The sequence below is a fragment of the Lissotriton helveticus genome, chromosome 1_1, assembly GCF_964261635.1.
Source record: "Lissotriton helveticus chromosome 1_1, aLisHel1.1, whole genome shotgun sequence".
In the NCBI taxonomy this organism is placed as follows: Eukaryota; Metazoa; Chordata; class Amphibia; order Caudata; family Salamandridae; genus Lissotriton; species Lissotriton helveticus.
In genome coordinates this window covers 111,512,407-111,536,749 of record NC_136057.1, presented here as the reverse complement: position 1 = coordinate 111,536,749, position 24,343 = coordinate 111,512,407, and positions in this window count along the sequence as shown.

Below are 24,343 nucleotides of genomic sequence, written 5' to 3'. Positions count from 1 at the left end.
TTACAGCATAACAGAATGGATTTACATTCCGTGTCGAATAGCTATGAGACAGTGAGAAGCTTTAGATTGCAGATCAGGGTAAAAGTTTAGAAGGAGTCAAATATTTGAGCATCACTGGCACAAAGATGCCAGGCAAAACCAAAGTTTGAAATGATGTCTCCAAGACATGCAATGCAACAACAGAAAAGCAGGGGCCTAGAACCAAGCCCAGGGGATTCCTAACTGACCGGTAGGAAACCTTGAGTGGAAAACACCATGAGTCTGAGATACATTAATCAGAGCAATAACAGAAAAATCAACTTGGTGCTTAGAGAGTTGACTACAGTATTGAGTACTGAAATTATGGTACTATGCTCCACGGTATGAAAAGCGAGCGCGAGGTGAATACATTCATACACTAAAACACATCTCATAAAATGTTGAAGATTATGCCCTTGAAATTCCAATAAGCTAAATAACTTTAATGAATGACTTCATAGGTCTGCCGTTAGCAACTTTTGAATTTACTAAAATTATAAAGGACGGGCTGAAAACCACTATATATCTGTATGCTGTGCTGGGTGGAATTAATTTGTAAATGGCATGGCAGCAGACCTGCGGATGAAGAGGACTGGCTAAAGGATATAGCCAGTCCCCTTCATCCACAAGTTCGTTGTCATGCCATTCACATATTACTTCCTCCTAGCACAGAACAGGGCAGTGGGTCAGCCCACTTAGCCATTGGCTAACTTCCCTGAGTGCGGGCATCCTGCTCTTTCATAAAGTACATATCCGTCCACAAAGAAGCTCCCTTCAGAACCAGGAGCTACTGTGACAATAACATACTTTTGGTTTTATCCAATCCTTTTTGTCTCATTGGTAGGGGGGTCCCATCGGTCCCCCAAAAATAACGTTTTACAAAAGACATGGCAAAAAAAAAAAAAAAAACATTGCCAAAGATAAAACGCCAACAGCCAAAGTATGACCTATTGGTTTTGCTACGCTCGTTTTAAAATGTTCTCTATATTAAACCCATTCATTTAAAATTATTTTCGTCAATAAACAGGTAAGACAAAAATATGTACAACTGCTCAATATGTCTTCGAATCAATGCTTCAAAAATGCAGGTTGTATTTTTCTATTGAATTTAAACACGAGCCTTACAACTCCAATCTTATTGAAAAACATTGTCTCAAAATGATGCATTTATAACTACAAAGGTGGCCACTTATGTTATTGAAAGTACTTTCATTAGCTGTCCCCATCAAGCCTATAAAATACAAATTAACCAGAATGTTTTCACAATATAAAAACAAAAAGGTACACCTAAAAGGGCATCACTAACGGGTTAAAATGTATGAGTCAACATAGACAAATTGAATTTAGAGGCATCGCAGATCAAAACGAGGGCTGCTGTTTCTTGAAAAATATAGTGGAAAATTAAAAACAGATTCATTCACCCGGTTGGAAGCTTGAGGAGCTAAAATGCCAGCTTCATAGTTTTTGTATTCAGCAGAAATGCACACACTAATGTACACAAGATCGGAATAGATGACAAATGTTCCCTTCACAGTTATCACATGACTGGATATGACGCGTGACATCATCCGCCGGTCTTGGCTTTTTAACCAAATACTATGTTGCATAATATGGCCCTTGTAGTTTCACTTTTAACATTGGGGACTATGGGCTCCAGAATGCATAGTGCTGAAACAAAACATAAAACCAGCAAACGCAGCAGAAGAGAATTACCTGGTCCCATGAGGGCGGTTACAAGCTCCCAATCAGGGCAGCATGGCTTTAACTGAAGAGACTGAAATAGCAGTGGGAGCAGGAGAGGGGGCATGGAGGAGGGAGGGAATTACAAGGAACACAATCTCGGTGTTTGAATGCACAACATCCCCGCCTTGTGTTACTGCACGGTGCTCTTCGCTGCTGGCAAGCACACAGAAAAGCATCAGGGCTTGATATTTCCCTACATTATACAAAGAAAACAAAACCTTATTAAGGCAAGGTACATGGCTGACATTCAAAAAGAGGCCGATCCTGAGGGTGCAGAGAGACACAGGAAGAGTGGCGGGAAGGGGGAACACGAAGATAGACAGGCATGGAGTATATCTGGCATTCAACCAGAGGCAAGCGTTGAGGGAGGCAGGAAGTGGTACTTTATAAATAAAATAAGTGAACAGAGACACAGCAAAATGTAGGGAACAACTTGAGGTGGACGGAGTGCCAACACTTATTTTAGAGAGGGGGCCCTCGCCCTTAGCTTGAGGCAGAAAGAGGTTTAAATATGTCATCCCTAAAGGAAAGTAAGACTTCAAGTCCTAGCATGCAGTCCATGAGATAATTGAATAGAGCTTTGGCAGCTGCTGGTAATCGTAGCGCAGCTTGCAGCTGCTCGCACAGCGACCGTTAATGGTGAGATATGTCCCGCAACTGGACCGGACCCCACCGGCGGCTAACTTTAACCTGCTCCGTGTCGTGCTGGCAATGGCAGCACAGCTGCTCACACCGCAGTAAATGAACCTGCGACCGGACCAACTCCACTAGCGGCTGAGTGAAATTATGAAAATGTCGCAGCTGGCAATCTGAAACCTTGGCAACTATGTACTCAGCACAGTGCTGGCAATGGCGGTAAATGATCCCGCGGCGAGACCCGACTCCACTAGCGCTGGGAGAAATTATGAAAATGTCACAGCTGGCAATCTGAAACCTTGACAACTATGTACTCAGGACAGTGCTGGCAATGGCGGTAAATGATCCCGCGGCGAGACCCGACTCCACTAGCGCTGGGAGAAATTATGAAAATGTCACAGCTGGCAATCTGAAACCTTGACAGCTATGTACTCAGGACAGTGCTGGCAATGGCGGTAAATGATCCCGCGGCGAGACCCGACTCCACTAGCGCTGGGAGCTGAGTGATATTTTGAAAATGTCGCAGCTGGCAATTTGAAACCTTGGCAGCTATGTACTCAGGACAGTGCTGGCAATGGCAGTAAATGATCCCGCGGCGAGACCCGACTCCACTAGCGCTGGGAGCTGAGTGATATTTTGAAAATGTCACAGCTGGCAATCTGAAACCTTGGCAGCTATGTACTCAGGACAGTGCTGGCAATGGCGGTAAATGATCCCGTGACCAGGCCCGACTCCACTAGCGCTGGGAGCTGAGTGAAATTATGAAAGTGTCACAGCTGGCAATCTGAAACCTTGGCAACTATGTACCCAGGACAGTGCTGGCAATGGCGGTAAATGATCCCGCAACCAGACCCGACTCCACTAGCGCTGGGAGCTGAGTGAAATTTTGAAAATGTCACAGCTGGCAATCTGAAACCTTGGCAGCTATGTAGTAAGAAGGCATCCGATGGCTGGGGAGCTGTGAGTTTTAGGTGAAAGGTTCGCTCAGTCACGGCTCCCAGGATGTCGGAGCTGAGAGTATGGCAGACCGAGAAGCTGTGGCGCTGGCAAGGCTAGAGAGTAGAGAGGGGAGCTACGACCCCATGTGCCTAGACAGAGAAGCTTTGGGGCTATGAGACAGCGGAAGCTGCCCTAGAGTAGGGTTGTGAGCTCAGGCCCTGGTGCATTTTGAGGACAAAGGAGGAAGAAGGCGCTGTGGCGTTTTGGGAAAAAGCGGATAAAAATGTTGAAAGGCGGGCGAGTCCCTTGTTAGGCGAAGATACAATATTTATTCCGAGTCTCCTGGGATGCTGCGTTTCCGTCCATTGTCCTCCCCGTTCTCCGTGCTGATGCCTAATTTTCAAAACTTTGGTATTGCCAAGGGACCTACGACATCAGCCGAAGAAATATCCTGCAAGTACAATATCGGATCGAGGGAGCAGCTCGTGTGCAGAGGGGAAACTTCACATGGGGGTGCACATGGGGGGTACCACCCCTGTATTTGCATGCACAATGCGGCAGGTACCGTGCGGTGCCCGCCGCATTGTGCATGCAAATGCACAACATGCATTTTTGCCATTGCGGCAGGTGCTGCTGAAAGCACCGCCCGTGGCAATGTTAAAAATGCGTGATGCTCTCGTCCGTGTGGTGGGCGCATCCTAATCTCCCCCACGGGTCCCCCGCACATATGGTGGGCAGTCTAATTTTCTTTCAGGATGGTGGGCAGACAAAGTCCGCCCGCCATCCTAATGATGCCCTACATATGTTTGAAAGTGTTTATTTCAACCGCCTAGTTGCTTAGAACATGAGTAATAATAACCACATAGAAAATAATTAGCACAGCACTAATGTATGTTACTAGCAGCAAAAATAATATAAACATTTGTAACAAGAATGGAATGTTCCTAGGAGCTTAGACAACTTCTATGTGCTACACTACAAGAGTTTGGAGTAGCTAACGTGCCTCTAGACCAGTCAGGGGCCCGGCAAGCCTTCCTTGGCGGCCTGCGGACCTTGCAGACATCGTACCCGTGTTTTACATTTTTTTTAAAAGATTGTCTGCAGCAGCGCGACTCTGAGAGACTCTGCTGCTCTGTGGGGGCCCTGCAATCCTAGCAATAGCCAGAGTAAAGCTGCAGGGGCCTAAGAAGAGGTGAAATACAACAAAGCCTCATTAACATGCAAATGGTCTTTTAAAGACCTATGAAGTGCTCGGGTGCGGCTGTGTGTGTGTGTGTGCCCGGGAAGCTGTCTCAGCCTGGGCACACACAGGCAGGGTGCGATGACAGAGGGAGTGAGAGGGAGGGAGACAGAAAGGGAGTGAGAGGGAGGGAAAGGAAGTGCGAGTGAAAGGGAGGGAAAGTTAGGGAGACAGGGAGTGAGAGGGAGGGAAGGGAGGGAGACAGAGAGGGAGTGAGAGTGAGAGGGAGGGAAAGGGAGGGAGACAGAGAGGGAGTGAGAGTGAGAGGGAGGGAAAGGGAGGGAGACAGAGAGGGAGGGAAAGGGAGGGAGATGGAGAGGGAGGGAGAGGGAGGGAAAGGGAGGGAGACGGAGAGGGAGTGAGAGGGAGGGAAAGAGAGGGAAAGGAAGGGAGATGGAGAGGGAGTGAGAGGGAGGGAAAGGAAGTAAGAGGGAGGGAAAGGGAGTGAGAGGGAGGGAAAGGGAGTAAGAGGGAGGGAAAGGGAGTGAGAGGGAGGGAAAGGGAGTGAGACGAATAGGGAGGGAGGGAAAGGGAGGGAGATGGAGAGGGAGTGAGAGGGAGGGAAAAGGATAGAGACGGAGAGGGAGTGAAAGGGAGGGAGACGGAGATGGAGGAGACGGAGAGGGAGTGAGAGGGAGTGAGTGGGAGTTAGAGGGAGGGAGACGGAAAGGGAGTGAGAAGGAGTGAGAGAGTGAGACAGAGAAGGAGTGAGAGGGAGGGAGATGGAGAGGGAGGGAGATGGAGAGGGAGGGAAAGGGAGTGAGAGGGAGGGAAAGGGAGGGAGACGGAGAGGGAGTGAAAGGGAGGGAGACGGAGAGGGAGTGAAAGTGAGGGAGATGGAGAGGGAATGAGAGGGAGTGAAAGGGAGGGAGACGGAGAGGGAGTGAAAGGGAGGGAGACGGAGAGGGAGTGAGAGGGAGGGAGGGAGACAGAGGGAGTGAAAGGGAGGGAGACGGAGAGGGAGTGAGAGGGGGTAAAAGGGAGGAGGGAGAGGAAGTGAGAGGAAGACGGAGAGGGAGTGAGAGGGAGGGAGAGGAAGTGAGAGGGAGACGGAGAGAGAGGGAATGGAAGTGAGAGGGAGGGAAAGGGAGGGAGACGGAGAGGGACGGAAAGGGGGGAAAGGGAGGGAAATGGAAGGGGAGTGAGAGGGAGGGAAAGGGAGCGAGAGGGAGGCAAAGGGAGCGAGAGGGAGGGAGTGAGAGGAAGGGAGTGAGAGGGAGTAAAAGGGAGGGAGGGAGTGAGGGGGAGTGAGAGGGAAGGAAAAGGGAGGGAGACAGAGAGGGGAAGGGGGAGATGGAGAGGGAGTGAGAGGGAGATGGAGAGAAAGTGAGAGGGAGATGGAGAGGGAGTGAGAGGGAGGGAAAGGGAGGTAGGCGGAGAGGGAGTGAGTGGGAGGGAGGGAAAGGGAGTGAAAGGGAGGGTAAGGGAGGGAGACTGAGAGGGAGGGAAAGGGAGTGAGAGGGAGGGAAAGGGAGTGAGAGGGAGGGAAAGGGAGTGAGAGGGAGGGAAAGGGAGGAGACGGAGAGGGATTGAGAGGGAGAGAAAGGGAGTGAGAGGGAGGGAAAGGGAGACAGAGTGAGGGAAACAGAGTGAGGAGACAGAGAAAGAGGGAGACAGAGAAAGAGGGAGACAGGGAAAGAGGGAGACAGGGAAAGAGGGAGACAGAGAGAGGGAGACAGAGAAAGAGGGAGAGAGAGGGAGAGAGAGAGGGGGAGAGGAAGGGAGTGAGACCGAGTGAGTGAGACAGAGGGAGACAGGGAGAGAGGGAGGGAGAGAAAGCTAGAGAGAGGGAGGGAGACAGAGAGAGAGAGAGAGAAAGAGAGAGAGAGAGAGAGAGAGAGAGAGAGGTGTGTATGCCGGGTCTGGTGGCTCAGCAGACGAAGGCGTCCACTGCAGGGACCTGTGATCAACCTCATGGTCAATGTTTTTTTCTGCTCTAGCCCCGCCCCCACCCCCACTGACCCTGCCCCCACCGGTGCGGACCTCGGACACAACACAAACTGTAAATTTGGCCCCCCGAGAGAAAATTTGTGAGTACCCTTGCTCTAGAGTATCTTGGGATTCAGCACACTGCATACCTGTTCAATTCGGAGAAGCTGTGACTACCGGACTTAAGTTGAAAAGAAAACAAATATCAGCTGGGCTTAGCTCCGCTCCGCTCTGGATTGGCTCTCAGGATATGAATGGATGCTGCAGCCGTCTGGCAGGAGCTCTTGCGGTAACCTGGGCGAAGAACTCGCTGATTCTGTGGTCAATTCATGAGGTATATTCAGTGTTACCAACAGAAGTTTACTCTACATTGGCGGGCTTTCCATCAACCTGAGACATAAATGGGATAAACCAGCATGATGAAAATATGTAAAACTAGAGTACCAAAACGTCAAACCAGATCACATATTTATTTTGCTCATTCACTGTCAACCTTGAAAGGCGGATATCATGGAGCTGGTAGCAGACGTGTGTCACCTTGTGTGGTAGCAAAGTTATTTTTTGGATGAATTGACATTTTTACAACTGGGAAAATCTGGATTTTCTTGCCAGAGTGGAGCCTGCCATCATGCAATTTTAAAGCTGCTTAATAACAGAAGACGCATGCACAATTGGTTGGCAATGGAAAGTTTTGAAAGTGGAAGCCGAAACATTGATGCACGGTTTTTGCTATCTTACATTACTTTGACTCTGACTTCTAAGCGGTGGCGGTGCTGCTGGATGCAGCAAAAGCTTTTGATTCCTTTCAGTGGGACTATATGTTCACTGTTTTAACAAGGATGGACCTTCCACCGTTCTTCCTTCAATGGATTAGGGTGCTGTATACCGCGCCCGTGGTCAAAGTGCGTGTCAATGGCTGGGTGTCTTCGTCCTTCCCGATCAGCAGAGGTACGCGGCAGGGTTGCCACCTGTCGCCAATGCTTTTCGTGTTAGCCCCCTAGGCTTGCACATAGCGTCAGCTGCTTTGCGTTTCCAGCAGCAACCCCTTGTTGTCTCGTTATATGTTGACAACATGCTACTTTATGTCCGCGAGCCAGCGACTTACCTGCTGGAATTACTCAGCGAGGACGTTAAATTCGAGGGCTACTCTGGGTTAGGGATTAACTGGGCTAAGTCGACGGTGTTCCAGCTGACAGCTGGCACGCATGAGGTTGAGCTGAACTTCCCTCTGACTTGGACCTGATGAAATACTTAGGGATATGGCTGCATAGGGATCCTGACCAGGTAATCTCCATGAACTATGGACGTGTTGTAACACAGATCACAGATAGGGCGGAGCAGTGGGCTCGGCTGCCGCTGTCGCTTGCTGATCGTATTGCAGTTATGAAAAGGTCTACATTACCAAATTGTTACATTTGTTTGTGAATATCCCCATTTGGCTGAATATCTCTTTGTTCATGACGCTGTAATCGGCCCTACTGTCATTTGCATGGGGGGTAAGAAGCCAAGATGTAGTTGGAATGTTCTAATGCAGCCGTTTGACCGGGGAGGATTTGAGGCATCCCATTATGGATTCTTTCTGCAGCGGTTCTTGCCTCATACGGCAATTGAGTCTGACACGGCACTCCCAATGTCCCTAGTGGTGGCAACACTCTCTAGAGGGAACGGCGTCCCGAGGACGGAGATGTCTCTAGTACAGTGCACTGCTTGGGCCTGGCGGACGTTTGCCAAGAGGGCACAGCTAGATGAGCTATATGCCCCGAAACTCCCTATTGCTGCACAGCCGGACATTTTGGCAGCTCAGGAGCAACCTGCTCTACGCGCGTTGGAGACTGTTGGTGTTTCGCAAACGGGTGACGTATATGAACGGGGTCAGTTCCGCTCACTCCAAGATGTACAGGCGGGTCGGAATTCTAGGTTGATCCTGGGATTCACCTATGTGCGAGTGAGGCAGGCGGTCAGGGCCGTTTCAGTTATTTTTTGAATTTTCTATTTAAAAAAAACGAAAATTGGCTTTTATCGACACATGTGAGGATGATATTGGTGCACCCAGCCTTGGAGTGTTGTGTATACTTGTTGCAAGCATTTCAATAAACAAAAATAAAAAATGGTTGACAGAACTGCACTGTTAGGCCAGATCTGAAGGAACACTCCCTTGCTCTAAACTGTATGGTGTTACCAGCTTGGTTGCTGAAGTATTTGAAAGAGTTGATGAGATGAGGAACAAGAATGAGGATAAACTGCCATATTGTACTATTCCATTCAAAATAGTTTGGAACGCTGACTGCTTGTTGAGGATTAAAAAACATATACACAGAAAAAAAGAAGAATGTTCTGTTATTGCGCACGTTTAGGAAGCCATGGCACCTCTAGAGGAATGACCCCATGAAACAGGTTCTATCATTCCAGATTGTTTCATGGACCACGTAACTGTGATATTTAACACTGTAGCTTTAATAGAATTTAAGGATGTCATTAGCTAAGCCACTTGCGTTGTCATGGAAATGTTCCAATATCAGTCAGTTGATGTCTGCTGGCATTGTGTGTGGATGGGATCTTTATTCCTGGATTAAACCTCACTTAATCTACCTTCCTGTATCCTGTATTCATTTATGGGAATACTTCACTGGCGTAGTCGGCATTGGAAAGGAATGAAAAGATCTCAACATCAGTTTTGCGAAGAAAAACTGTTTGAAGAAATTATTCTTCCTTAACTGGCAACCAGCGTTTATTCTATACAACATCAACGATCTTGACTGTGAGTAAAAACCTTCCTTGTATGAGCTTTTTGGCTCTTATTCTTATCAACAAGCAAGCGTTTTAAAAAACCTTCACGCAGCTGCTTAAGACTCCTGAACATGTCCTGGGCTATATGACTGAAGCACTTTTGTGGGTTAAATGACACTCGATTTCCACATTGTTTAGTGCGACCTTTGCAACCAGCCCTGTAATGTAATGTTATCGTTTTCAACTCATGAGATACACTCGTTGGGCTAAACAACAGTGAATTAACCTTCTCACTGTCTACAATTTAAGAGATGCAATCTGATTAAGCGCGAACACGTGTGGGGCTAAATAACAGTGTCTTCAATCACCTGTACTAATTTCTCCGTTTACATCAAGATATTCAATGTTGTTAAGTGCGAGCATCTGTCATTGCTCCCAACTTAATCGAACATAAACAAACTGTGTGCGCGAGCATCTTAACAGCCCTACCTGTCATCTCTGATGTATTGACGTTGAACACAAGCCCATTTTTTTTAATCACGAGCAGCGTCTGCCTTCGCGTGAAGTCTTTCTGAACATAAACAAGCTTGAAGCGCGGGCACAACGTTGGAAGCCTATCAGCGCTTGAAAGCCTATCAGCGCGTTACACTTCCTGGCCTGTCTGCGTGTCATCTCTATTTGTTCTATCAACGTTCTAAAGTGCAACCAAGCTTGAAGAAACTTCGCATCGCGTCTCTAGTTTGACAATAACAAACCATTTACCGACTCTCAAGACTGTGTGCACTCAAGCGTATGGGAAACTATTTACACGTGTTTGGTCTCTGCAGCCAAGTTTAAAGGAACAATCTTCGCGCAGCCACCTATTGAAAGAAGTATTGTTATACATTTAAACATTATTAGATTTGTTTTGCAGGAATTTAAAAAAAAAAAAAAAAGGAATTTGCAGTTCATACTCATTTAGTGTTATAATTACCTATTTCTCTCACAAGTTTATAATATTGCGCATGCAATACATTATTAGATTTGTTTTACATGAAATAAACTTATGGTTGTTTACTCATATTTAAAAAAAAAAAAAAAAAAGTGGGTTTTGTTTTAGATTTAGTTGTTCTTACAGGTTTATAGTATTTCTCACCTTTTAGGATAATGCAAAATGTAACAGCTGCACCATTTTTCTTATCCAGTCCTGGTGAGCCTCCAATTACATGGAAAAAATGGAAAGTAGTTTTTGAACGCTACGCTAAAGTTTGTGGAACTAACCTCAGTGCTGAGAGAAAATGCTCTTTATTACTTCATTGTTTAGGATCTGAAGGCCAGGACGTCTTCGATGATTTGCCTGATCTTCCTCCTGCAGAAGCTAATGGTTTAAATGAATATGAAATTAGTATAAGGAAATTGGACTTACACTTCTTACCCAAAGTTAGTACCATTCTTGAAAGGTACCAGTTCACCAAATGCATGCAAGATGATGAAGAAACTATTGAATCCTATGTGACTCGTTTAAGAAAACTTGCATCTTCTTGCAAATTTGGGGCTTTAATTGATGAACGCATTCGTGATCAATTCATGTTTGGTTGTGGGATAGAAAAACTTCGAGATGAGTTGTGGCTTAAAGATGAGCCTTCACTTGATGAGGTTTTATCTGTTGCCAAGCGTATAGAGCATTCTCTTAAATGTGTAGCTATAATAAAAAAAGAGTACTGAAAAAGAGAATAAAGTTCAGTTAGTAAGGTCTAAAAGTGATAAATATGTTAAGGATCCTGCCAAGCCGGATTCTAGAAAGAGTGGAAATGAACTTAAATGTTTTAGATGTGGAAAACCTGGTCATCTAGCCAATGATAAGAAATGTCCTGCTCTCAAACAAACCTGTTCTAAATGCAAATTAAAAGGTCATGTCACTGCTTTATGTAAAACAAAAATTAGATCTAAAGTGAAAGAGGTAGAAATTTTTGAGAGGACTTCGTCAGGTTCTGATTGTGATATTGAAGTAGTTCAAACCATTGGCGGTGGTGGGGATATTCCGCGTAAAAGACCTGATCCTATTGATGAAATATTAGTTGAAGGCAAGAAGACCAAAGTATTGTTTGACTCTGGTGCAAAAATCAAAATTATTTCTGATGAATTTTTCACTAAGAAATTGAAAGGTAAAGTGTTGCTTTTAAAACCTGACATCATTCCTTTAGGGTATGATAAGAAACCCATAAAGTTGCATGGTTATTTTATAGGCCTTATAGAATATAGATCTAGGCTAGTGTCTGGGAAAATATATGTTTCAAGGAAAGGAGACAGCATTATCAGCTGGATACATCAGGGTGACTTAGGAGTAATTCTAGACCCTAATGCTGATCCTTGCATTCAATTGAAGGACAATATTCTTAGTGTTTTAGATGGGAAAGAAAAATCAATCGAAGGGAAGCCATTAGAAGACAAATTTTCATGTGAACTAAAAATGAATTTTCCCAATGTGTTTAAAGAAACTCTAGGTTGCCTTAAAGGTTATCAACACAGGATACGGGTAAAGAATGATTCTATTCCTGTGAGTTGTAAAGTTCGGAGTGTACCTTTAGCAGTAAAAGAAGATATGAAAAGCGAAATAGAAAAACTTATTGAAAATGACATAATTGAGGAGATTGAGGGTTGTGAATGGATGGCTCCAGTCGTCGCAGCGCGAAAACCTAATGGGGATTTGCGTTTATGCATTGATCTCAGACAACTTAACAAATGCGTAATTGTGGACAGATATCCTCTACCTAATATTGCAGAATTGTTGGTTTTGTTAGGGAAAGCCAAAGTTTTTAGTACAATAGATCTTACTTCTGCATATCACCAGATTGAATTAGAGGAGTCTTGCAGAGATTTTACGTCTTTTATTACACCTTTTGGCACGTATAGATTCAAGAGGATGCCATTTGGATTAGTGTCTGCTTCCTCTGTGTTTCAACGGGTAATGGAAAAAGTTTTAAAAGATGTTCCTGGTGTTTGTATATATCAAGATGATGTATTAATCTTTGCAGAAAATGTATCTGATCATGATGTGACACTGAATATGGTATTGGAGAGATTCAGCAAACACAATCTTACTGTAAAAGCAAGCAAATGTAGATTCAGATCCGACTATATAAACTATTTAGGGCACAATATTTCTGGTGAGGGCGTGAAACCAAAATCCGAATTGGTGGACACAATAAACAAAATGGTGGCACCAGAAAATAAAACTGAACTTATGAAGCTTTTAGGCATGATTGAATATTATGCAAAATTTGTTAAAGGCTTTGCTGAATTAACAGTAAACATGAGGTGTTTGTTGAGGAAAGGTGTGGAATTTCATTGGTCTGATCCATGTGAGAATGAGTTCATTGAAATTAAGCAAAGGCTAAACAGTGCTCCTGCGTTAAAAAGCTTCAACCCTAAGATCAAGTCCATTTTAGTTACCGATGCAAGTGAAAAAGGGTTAGGTGCTGTATTGAAGCAAAATGGTCCTGATGGCATACAAACCATAATGTTTTTATCTAGAAGTTTGAGAGAAGCTGAAACTCGTTATTCTGTTGTAGAGAGGGAGGCCTTGGCTGTGTTTTGGGCGGTGAGAAAACTGAAGAAATGTCTTTGGGGTTTAGTCTTTGATGTCCACACTGACCATAAACCCTTAGTGGAAATCTTTAGTAAGAAAGGGTTGGATCTTGTGTCTGGGAGAATATCAAAGTGGGTTATTGGCTTACAAGAATATAGCTTTGGTGTTCAATACATTCCAGGTGTAGACAATGGTATAGCAGATGTTCTATCACGCCTAGTTTCTAAAAGTGATTTGGGAGATGATGATCATCTGGAGTTAGATGATGAATTGGTTTGTGCTGTTGATTACGAATTTCTATCAGAGAAAAAATGGTCAGAGGAGTTGGAAAAAGATGATATTTTATGTGAAGTTATGTCTTTGATGAAAAATGGTTGGGCTAATAACAGGGAAGGTTCTGCTTCAACTAAGCCTTTTTGGACGGTACGCAGTGAATTATCTGTGGATAATGATTTGTTGTTTCGTGGGACAAGGTTGATTCCTCCAACTAGTCTTAGGAATGATTTGATAGATTTAGTTCATGTTGCTCATTCAGGTTTATCTAAAAGCAAAGAGAGGCTTCGCATGTCATATTGGTGGCCAGGCATGGATAAAATGGTTGAGAGGGTAATTAGAGAGTGTATACACTGTAATGTTAGCGACAAGTCTTACAATCCGCACACGCAACCAATGTTTTTAAGAAAAAGACCTAATGGTCCTTGGCAGGACATAGCTTTGGATTTAGTGGGTCCCATACAACATAGGGATTCTCAGGTTTTCATACTGGTGGTCATTGATATGTACTCAAGATGGCCAGAGATTTTTTTTTTGTCAGGAATTGATTCAAGTAAGATTTTTCAATGTTTAGGTGAGTTATTTTATAGAGAAGATTTTCCTGCAACCATTTTATCAGATAATGGTGTGCAATTTGTTTCCAAAGAAATGGCACATTATTTATCTTCTAAGGGTATTACGCATAAGACTTGTTCTCTATATCACCCAGAGGCCATCTGGAAAGAGTAGCTGAGGATACAGGACAATGAAGTTTCCTAAAGTAAAGATGGATTTGAGAATCAAGCACTCAGAGAGCCGATGTTCAAACTTCCTAGTCTTTAAGACATCAAGCTACACAGAGATTTGGTCGCTCCGGAAAGGCAGGATAATCCACTGCTGTTAAAAATGTTTTGTACAGCTGGAAATTGAGAACAGAATTCCAAGAGAACACTGCCTAGCCAAAACATCCGAAGGATTGTTCTCTAAAACGCAAAATCATGGTCAATTAGACTCGATAGACCCATCAGAGAGAGATCGGGATTCTCAGGCCAGGCATTTAACACAATAAAGACTACGTTATCACATTTGATATCTTGGTAAAGGAGGTCTACTTATCTTAATTTATTTTTTAATAGTCAAAGCACTGGATGCTTCACCACAGGTTTCCTATCAATAGAGTGTGGTGTAGACGATGGTCCATCTAAGTGTGTTCACCTTTCGTTAAGACTTAGATGAAGACGCTAGTTAGATTAAGATATTTGCCACAATAGTGACAGAGCCACAGCATTTAATGGAGTGTGACTGGTCATTGTGATCTGTAACATTTTAATAACAACGCCTTATGGTTTCAACTGAATACGCTCCTGGCTTCGAATAGATATAGGTAGGATTTTATGCTACACTTTATCCCATACACGTGTTTTACATTCGAACACTCATCATGTAATACATGTTGTTACAACGTGATTCATTCACAACATGTTCCAAGATCCAAACATTGTTCATTTTCACCTATGCAAGTACACTGAGTACTACTAGCGAGCAACGGTTATAAGCTTCAACACATTGATTTTGTCAGAAAGTGAAATGTGCTCTGCTGTGTTGAAATGCATACGCTAAAACAATGAGCACTAGTACACTGTGGGTTGTCTTTCTAAAATATGAAGAGTATGAGGGGGACAGTGTTTGGAATATTTGCAACATCTCAACGTAACTTCAGAGCACACATTTTGAAGAGATCAGAGGGTGTAATTTTCCATGTAATCTTTTTCTGCATGTACCTTATACAGACAGACATTAAGCAGCTAATAAGGTGATATCTTCAAGCAGCGCTCGGGAACAGACCAATAGCACAGTATTAGATATTACAAGAAGAAGCAGTGGGCCTGAGCTCCAGGGGTTCCCCTCAGCACAGTACCCTGGCATGAGAGCTCCTGGTTGAGTACAGAGGGGGGCTCTGTGTGTACCTTGCAGGGTGTGCGTGTGCTCACATTTTTTTATTTTTTTTATTTTTATTGGCTTATAAAGTGCCCGAATCACCCCCAAAAGAGCTCCGTTTTAAGGAGCTTTATAAATAGAAGGTATTCTGGGCATTTCCGCAGAAACCCAACGGAAGATATCAAGAACTTCAATGAATGGATCACCACCTGCACCCTCTCAAGCATAGCAACAATAACAAAATTAAGGTCACAAAAGCAAGCCAGCTGGTACACCGAAGAACTCAGGGTGGTGATGCAGCATTACAAGCAACTCTAAAGCAAGTTGAGAATGACCAAGGACACTGCAGACAACAACGTCTTCAAATCTGCCCTGACATGCGTCCACCAGCATGTCTGAAATGCCAAGTGGACAGCAAATATCAACCGCATCGAAGCCACCAACACCAGCACCAAATAAATCTTCTCCATAATCTGAGAATTTACAGTGCTGTAGCCACCAGCAGCAACACCCCCCTTACAAAACCCATTGCAACAATCTCTAACTTCTTGTGGAGGAAGATCATCCACATACGGCAACTTCAACCTGACTCCAGCACCCTCGCAGCCAGTCTTCCAATCTCAGCTAAAGAATGGACCTTGACCATGTGGAACGGCATCACCACAAACGAGACTGCCGCAACCATGAAGACCATCCACTGTGGGGCCCCATGAGACCCATGCCCCCACCACACTTTCAACAAAGGTCTAACCACCATCAGTGAAGTCCTCACTCCCATCCTGTACGACTCCATCAATGCGGCCCTCTTCCCAGAAACCTAGAAGCAGGCAACCGTCACTGCTCTGCTGAGGAAACCCTCTGTGGATCTCACCAAACTCTCCAACGACTGACTAATCACTCTCCAACCATACATGGCAAACGTCCTAGAGAAAACCATCAAGAAGCGTCTGACCAGCTACCTCATCAACCACAAGCTCCTCAAGGCCATCCAATCTCGATGCAGACCCAACCAGAGTATGGAAACAGAGCTCATTGAACCTACCTACGCCATTCAAATGATTCTAGACAGAGGAAAGAGTAAGGCAGTCATCCTATTGAACCTCTTGGCGGTGTGTCACATGGTACCACATCCCATCCTCATCAGGCGCCTTCACAAGATCGAAATTCAAGAATCTCCGATGTTGATCGTTGAGCACGCTCAATGCTCCTTGGCTCCAAGACCAGTCTCTGGGGCGATGCCCCGCCCCATCATTGCCAGTCTCCTAAATTATAGGGACCGAGATGCCATATTGCGAATGACAAGAGAAAAAGGCACAATTGAAGTTATGGGGAACATACTTGTATTCTTCCCAGACTTTACAGTTGCAGTGCGTAGGGAATTTGGTACAGTCAATCAATCAATCAATCAATCAAAGACATTTATAGAGCGCACTACTTACCCGTAGGGTCTCAAGGCGCTGGGGGTAGGGGGGTGCCGTTACTGCTCGAACAGCCAGGTCTTCAGCTTCTTCCTGAAGGAGAGGTGGTCTTGGGTCAGGCGCAGGTCGGTCGGGAGGGAGTTCCAGGTCTTGGCGGCCAGGTAGGAGAAGGACCTTCCTCCTGTTGTCGCTCTTCGGATGCGGGGGACGGCGGCGAGGGCGTGGTAAGCTGAACGGAGGTGGCGTTTGGGAGCGTAGAAGTTGATTCGGTTGTTGAGGTAGCTCGGGCCTTGGTCGTGTAGGGCTTTGTGTGCGTGGGTGAGGAGGCGGAAGGTGATTCTTTTGTTGTCGGGGAGCCAATGCAGGTCTCTCAGATGTCCGGAGATGTGGCTGGTCCGTGGGATGTCGAGGATGAGTCTGGCTGAGGCGTTCTGGATCCACTGGAGTCTCTTCTGGAGCTTGGCGGTGGTGCCGGCGTAGAGGGCGTTGCCGTAGTCCAGTCGGCTGGTGACGAGGGCCTGGGTGACGGTCTTCCTGGTCTCGGTGGGGATCCACCAGAAGATCTTCCGTAGCATGCGTAGGATGTTGAAGCATGCCGAGGAGACGTTGTTGACTTGCCTGGTCATGGAGAGGGAGGAGTCCAGGATGAAGCCCAGGTTGCGTGCGTGGTCTGTCGGTTTGGGTGCGGTGCCCAGGGTGGGAGGCCACCAGGAGTCGTCCCAGGCGGAGGGCGAAGAGCCCAGGATGAGGACCTCCGTCTTGTCTGAGTTCAGTTTCAGGCGGCTGGTCATCATCCACTCGGCTACCTCTTTCATCCCTTCGTGCAGGTTGGCTCTGGCGGCGGCGGGGTCGTTGGTCAGGGAGAGGATCAGCTGGGTGTCGTCGGCGTAGGAGATTATGTTGAGGTTGTGTTGGCGTGCGATGGCCGCGAGGGGGCTCATGTAGACGTTGAAGAGGGTGGGGCTCAGCGAGGATCCTAGGAGGGACGCCGCAGATGACTTCGGTGGCCTCTGACTTGTACGGTGGTAGGCGGACTCTCTGTGTTCTTCCGTCGAGGAAGGAGATGATCCATTCCAGAGCCTTCTCCTGCATTCCGATGTTGCTGAGGCGCTGTACTAGGGTGCGGTGGCAGACAGTGTCGAATGCCGTGGAGAGGTCTAGGAGGATGAGGGCCGCTGTTTGTCCGTTGTCCATCAGGGCTCGGATGTCATCGGTGGCGGCGATGAGGGCGGTCTCGGTGCTGTGGTTGGCTCGGAAGCCAGACTGTGAGGGGTCGAGGGATCCATTTGTCTCAAGGAAGGCGGCCAGCTGCTTGTTGACGGTCTTCTCGATGACTTTGGCTGGAAACGGGAGGAGCGAGATGGGGCGGTAATTCTTGAGTTCGGTGGGGTCCGCTGTGGGTTTCTTGAGTAGAGCGCTGAGTTCGGCGTGCTTCCAGCTCTCAGGGAAGGTGGCGGTGTCGAAGGAGGTGTTGATGATGTCTCGCAGGTGGGGTGCGATGACAGCGTCGGCCTTGTTGAAGACGTGGTGAGGGCAGGGGTCGGTCGGAGATCCGGAGTGGACGGAGTTCATCGTGCGGACGGTGTCTTCGGTGCTGATCGGAGTCCAGGCGCGGAGGGTGGTGGTGGGGGGTGGTGGTTCGGTCGTGGTGTGCGTTGGTTGGTTGTTGAAGCTGTTGTGTATGTCCGCGGTCTTGTTGTGGAAGTATGAGGCGAGGGAGTTGCAGAGGTCTTGCGATGGGGTGATGTCGTTGTTTCCTGCGCTGGGGTTGGATAGCTCTTTCACGATGTTGAAGAGTTCCTTGCAGTTGTGTGCGTTGTTGTCCAGCCGGTTCTTGAATGCAGTTTTCTTGGTGGCGCGGATCAGTTGGTGGTGCTCCCGGGTGGCAAGCTTGAGGGTGGTCATGTTGTCCGGTGTTGGTTCCCTTCTCCAGACTTTCTCGAGGGCTCTGCAGTTCTTCTTGGAGCTCTTGAGTTCGTCGGTGAACCATGGGGCTTTCTTGCTGCCGGGTCTGCTGGGCGGGGTCCTCAGCGGGGCGAGCTCGTCCGCGCAGTTGCTGATCCACTTCGTGAGGTTGTCGGCGGCCTGGCTGGGGTTCGCTGAGCTGGCAGGAGGGTGCTGGCTCAGGGAGGTGGCGAGCTGGTCGGCTGTGATCTTGTTCCAGCTTCTGCGGGCAGCCTGTTGCTGGTGGTGGTGGGTCGTCGTTCTTTTGAAGGTGAAGTGGACGCAGCTGTGGTCCGTCCATTGAAGCTCTGGTGTGGCTGAAGGTGATGTCTGTGCTGGATGAGAAGACTGCGTCGAGTGTGTGTCCGGCGAGGTGGGTGGGGGTGGACACCAGCTGCTTGAGTCCAAGATTGGCGAGGTTGTCGAGCAGGGTGCTGGTGTTGCGGTCGTTGTTGTTCTCCAGGTGGAAGTTGAGGTCTCCCAGGAGGATGTAGTCGGCGGAGGGGAGGGCATGCGGGCTGACGAAGTCGGCGATGTCCTCGCTGAATTGGGTGCGTGGTCCCGGAGGTCGGTAGATCAGGGTGCCTCTGAGGGTGGTCTTCGGGTCGGTGTGGATCTGGAAGTGCAGGTGTTCGGCGGTGGTGAGGGTGTTGTCGGTGCTGGTCGTGATACGGATGGTGTTCCTGTGGATGATGGCGCAGAGATCTAGACGTTTGTTGGCCCACAAGATATATGTCAAGGAGCCAGGAAAACATCACTGAAATGCTAGACAGGGATGGGGTAGTGCAACTCACTACACCAGAGATTAGCAGGACGGTGCTAGACTTTTACGCTGAACTGTATGGTGACAAGGCACAGATGTCTGAAGATGATATATGAGCATACCTTGACGATGTCGCACTTGGGTGGCTCTCAGAAGGCCAGAGGGGGTACCTTGCGCAACCCTTTTTTGTGGTTGAAGATGTAAAAACTGCCATAATGTCCCTCCCCACATGTAAGTCAGCTGGCCTTGAAGGGCTTCCGAGCGAGTTCTATAAGGCATATATAGAAGAACTGGCCGCTAGATTATTGGATGTCTTTGTGGAAGCGTACGAGACTGGGAGACTGCCCCCTTCTCTTAAGGAAGCCCTTATTGTTACATTGCTGAAACCTGATAAGGTTGCAAACAGGTGCGAATCATATAGATAGACCCCTCTCCCTTATTAATATAGATGCCAAGATTTTAGTAAAAATGATCACCAATCGGCTACAGCCTTTGGTACCCACATTAATCCCCCCAGACAAGTCAGGGTATGTCCCCAAGAGATCAACGACACACAACCTGCGTACTATCTTTGCAGCGTAGCACTACTTTGAGATGGATTTTCAAGCCGTGGCTGTAATGCTAGATGCAGCACAGGCATTCAATCCCTGCGGTGGGAGCCTATGTTTACTCTTTTAATTAGAATGGGTATGACACCGTTTTTCCTTAAATGGGTCACATTATTATATAATGAGCCGGAGGTCCGAGTGCGAGTGAATGGCTGGGTCTCAAATGCGTTCTCAATTAGAAGAGGCACAAGGCAGGGATGCCCTTTGTCGCAGATTATATTTTCACTTGCATTCGAGCCCTTAGCTTGTAAAATTAATCAAAAACATGCTCATGCAGCGTTGCGATTCCGGCAGAGACCTCTTGGGGTCTCGCTCTACGCAGATGATATGATGCTATATGAACATGAACCTGCCGAATCTCCTGGTACTACTGAGGGAATATGTGCAATTTGAGAGATATTCCAGATTAGGGATAAATCAACAGTCTTTCCGCTGACGGCGGAAACCAAAGAGGTAGAGCTGGCGTGGTCTACTGACCCAGTGAAATATTTAGGGATATGGCTGCATAGAGACCCTGATACGGTGCTCTCAATGGATTATGGCCGAGTCATTACCCTAATCACCGAGCAAACACCACGATGGTCTAAACTGCCTAGTGTTTGTTGCTTGTTTAACGAAGCTTCTCACTTTCTGCTTTGACATCTATAGCCTTCGTCACAGGTGCAGTCTTCCCCGCTCTCACTCCTCCGCTCTCCCCAGACCCTCTAAAACACGGGTACTCATAGTACGGGCCGCGGGCCGCCAGCGGCCCGGCAAGCTTTCCGTGGCGGCCTGCGGACCTTGAGACATCGTACCCGAGTTTTAAAAGCCATTTTTAAAGAGTGTCTGCAAACACTGCTGGTTGCAACAGAGACACTCTGAGAGACTCTGCTGCTCTGTGGGGGCCGAGCGATTAATTCCAGCGATCGTCAGAGTGGATCTGCAGGGGCACTAAGAGGAGGAGAAATACAGCAAGGCCCCATTAACATGCAAATGGTATTTTAAAGACCTGTGAAGTGCTCGGGTGCGGCTGTGTGCTCTCGCCAGGGAAGCTGTCTCAGCCCTGGCTTACACACAGGCAGGGTGAGATGACAGAGGGTGACAGAGGGAGGGAGAGAGAGAGAGGGAAGGGAAGGGAGGGAGACAGAAGGAGAGGGAGGGAAAGGGAGACCGAGAAATGGAGACAGGGAAAGGGAGACAGGCAGAGGGAGGGAGAGAGATAGAGGGAGGAGGGCGACAGAGGGAGGAGGGCGAAAGATGGAGTGAGGGAAGGTGAGTGAGTGAGGGAGGGGGTGAGGGAGGGAGTGAGGGAAGGAAGGGGAGTGAGGGAAGGGGAGACAGGGAAGGAGTGAGGGAAGGGGAGACAGGGAGGGAGAGAGGGAAGGGGGAGTGAGGGGAGGGAGTGAGGGAAGGGGAGCGAGGGAGTTAGGGAAGGGGGATGAGGGAGGAGGGTGACAGAGGGAGGAGGGCGACAGAGGAAGGAGGGTGACAGAGGGAGGGAGACAGAGTGAGGGAAGGTGAGTGAGTAAGGGAAGGAAGGGGAGTGAGGGAAGGGGAGTGAGGGAAGGGGAGTGAGGGAAGGGGAGTGAGGGAAGGGGAGTGAGGGAAGGAGTGAGGGAAGGAGTGAGGGAAGGAGTGAGGGAAGGGGAGTGAGGGAAGGGGAGTGAGGGAAGGAGTGAGGGAAGGAGTGAGGGAAGGAGTGAGGGAAGGAGTGAGGGAAGGGAGTGAGGGAAGGGAGTGAGGGAAGGGAGTGAGGGAGTTAGGGAAGGGGAGTTAGGGAAGTGGGGGGAGGGAGTGAGGGGAGGGAGTGAGGAAAGGGAGTGAGAGGTGAGGGGGTGAGGGAGTGAGTGAGGGGGTGAGGGAGTGAGTGAGGGGGTGAGGGGTGAGGGAGTGGGTGAGGGAGGGAGTGAGGGAGGGAGTGAGAGAGTGAGGGGTGAGGGAGTGGGTGAGGGAGGGAGTGAGAGAGTGAGGGGTGAGGGAGTGAGTTTGGGGGTGAGGGAGGGAGTGAGAGAGTGAGGGGTGAGGGAGTGAGTGAGGGGGTGAGGGAGGGAGTGAGAGAGTGAGTGGTGAGGGAGTGGGTGAGGGAGGGAGTGAGGGAGGGAGTGAGAGAGTGAGTGAGAGAGTGAGGGGTGAGGGGTGAGGGAGTGAGGGGGTGAGGGGGTGAGGGAGGGAGAGAGTGAGGGGTGAGGGAGAGAGTGAGGGGTGAGGGAGTGAGTGAGATAGATAGATATATCGGGTCTGGTAGCCTGCAGGGACCTGTGTTCAACCTCATGGTCACAGTTTTTTTTGTTGCTTTAGCCCCGCCCCCTCCCCCACTGACCCCGCCCCCACCGGTGCGGCCCACTAACACAAACCACACTGTAAATTTGGCCACCGAGAGAAAGTTTGTGAGTACCCATGCTCTAAAAGAATCCATCGCTCATATTCCAGCAAAGAATAGAGCGCCTTCCCTCGCATGAAAGCACTATCCACTGCAATTGAACACGGACATGCGCGGGATGTGCCTCGACCAGCAACAGAACCTCTGCCCACACACACTATTTCCTGATGGACACGAACCACAGCAAAACTACTGTGTTCAACCCGTGCTACCGGATGGGAAGGAACCTGATGATCCTATGGAGGAAGAATTGATGTATTTTGATTTCCAAGATCCCCAGGAGAACCGCAGCCTACAACCTGTGCCACCTGATGGGATGTATTCACACGAACACTTAGAGTCTGGGCTATTGTCCTTTGATGAGTTGGGGTCACAACAAACCCAGCGTCTACAGCAACACCTTTGCTTGAAGCAGGAACTTCCTGATGCGCAGGATCCAAACCTGAACTACGAGCTAGAATCTATGCGCCCTGAAGCACAGGAACCAGACAAACATGACAATCTAGACCCGGCCTATACTGATGCACATGGTTCAGATCAGAATTACAAGCTAGAACCACTGCACACTGCGGCACAGGACCGAGAGCTAGAGTCAGTGCTTCCTGTAGCACAGGAACCAGATCAGAACTACACTGTGAAACCACTGCACCCTGAGGAGAAGGATTCAAATCAGAACTACAAGCTAGAAACTCCCTATACTGATGCACAGGGTTCAGATCAGAACAACAAGCTACTGCACCCTGAATCACAGCATCACACATCAGAACTGCAAGCCAGAACGGCTCTGTCCTGATGAGCGGGGTCAGTCTGTGCCTCCATCATTCCTGGGACTGGATACAAATACTGCAGATGAAGACTCAATGAAGAGAGGAAATGCAAAATCACATTTATTGCCGTCCAAAGCCACCCCAGGTATGTGTTTCGCTATACATGGGCACGTGGAGTCAACTAACACATGTAACCTCTTTAGAATGTATATGGGCAGATTTTAGAATGTCTCCGAGGGGATCATTTGGGTTTGGGTGGAACCCACTGAGCGATACTGACCCCAGAATACACAGGGTGCAGATGTGTCCCTGCACTCTTCTCGGGTTCTACACAGGACTGCATCCTTCCTGTGCAGAAACAGGCCTGGTAATGGGACTCTGCATGAGACATGTAGGCCAGTAGCTCTCGTCCTTCCTTGTTCGTCTCCATTCCAGGCTGAGGAACTGTAAATAGCGCTATTCATGGGAGGAATTACTGGCCAGAATCACACGTAATAGTCGGATGCAAGTGATGTGGTGTTCATTGAGAATAGAAGACATGCGCAGTCTAGAGAGGGAACTGTTTCCTGTTGCACAGTTACAGTGGGTAAAACGCAGTCGTCTCCAGTTCCTGATCTAAAAATCCTAGTCTGTATTCGGCCTCAACAGCAGGGCCGACCAGGGATGTTGTTGCCACTGTAGGGTTCTCCAGGAGTGCACACCACCTCATGATAGATACACAAAGTGATTGGTTATGTGTCACTTGTGAGTTCACCCTCCCAACCTCTAGCTCAGTAAAGAGGTAATTGTTTTATGGGCAGACAAAAGTAGCCATGATCTCCCTACAGCAGCATCCTGCCTTTAGCAAACTCTTTAACTATGAAAATGTCATCGCATCATCACACGTAACATGCCGAGTTAGTGTTTGCACACCCGTACTGCGAGTTACGGATTGTGGTTCTAACCATAACTTGCAAATTTCAGGAGTTTGTTCGGCTTTAAGTCTTAACCATATATGCACTTTACCCTTGTTTTTAAGTGAATTTCTGATTTTTTTTAGAAGACCCATTAAGGTGTTTTAACAGAGCCATCTACAACTTCACTTTAACCATAATCAGTGAAAATATATTAGGGATAAAGTACCCCCTGCCGCACCTTCTAAGGATATTGCAAGTCAAATACAAAAGCATTGAAACCCTTTCATGAAGCGTTTGCATTTGACTCATGAAGGACATCTAGTAACGACTAGTGGAACTGCAGCTTGATGTAAGAATAATTTCAATGCTTTTTCATTTGACTCGTGAGGGACACCTAGTAACGACCAGTTGAACTGCAGCTCTTTGTAGAATTATTTTGATGTTGGATACTATAATATTCACTGCCCACTGCTAATCTCATCTCATAATACTTTGCAGGGCCTTTGGTTGGGATGTTTTTTTTGCCAATAACTGTGCTTGGGGTGGTCCCAAGAGGATGGGATCATCACCAAATCGTTCAATAAGATGTGCTTTTTGT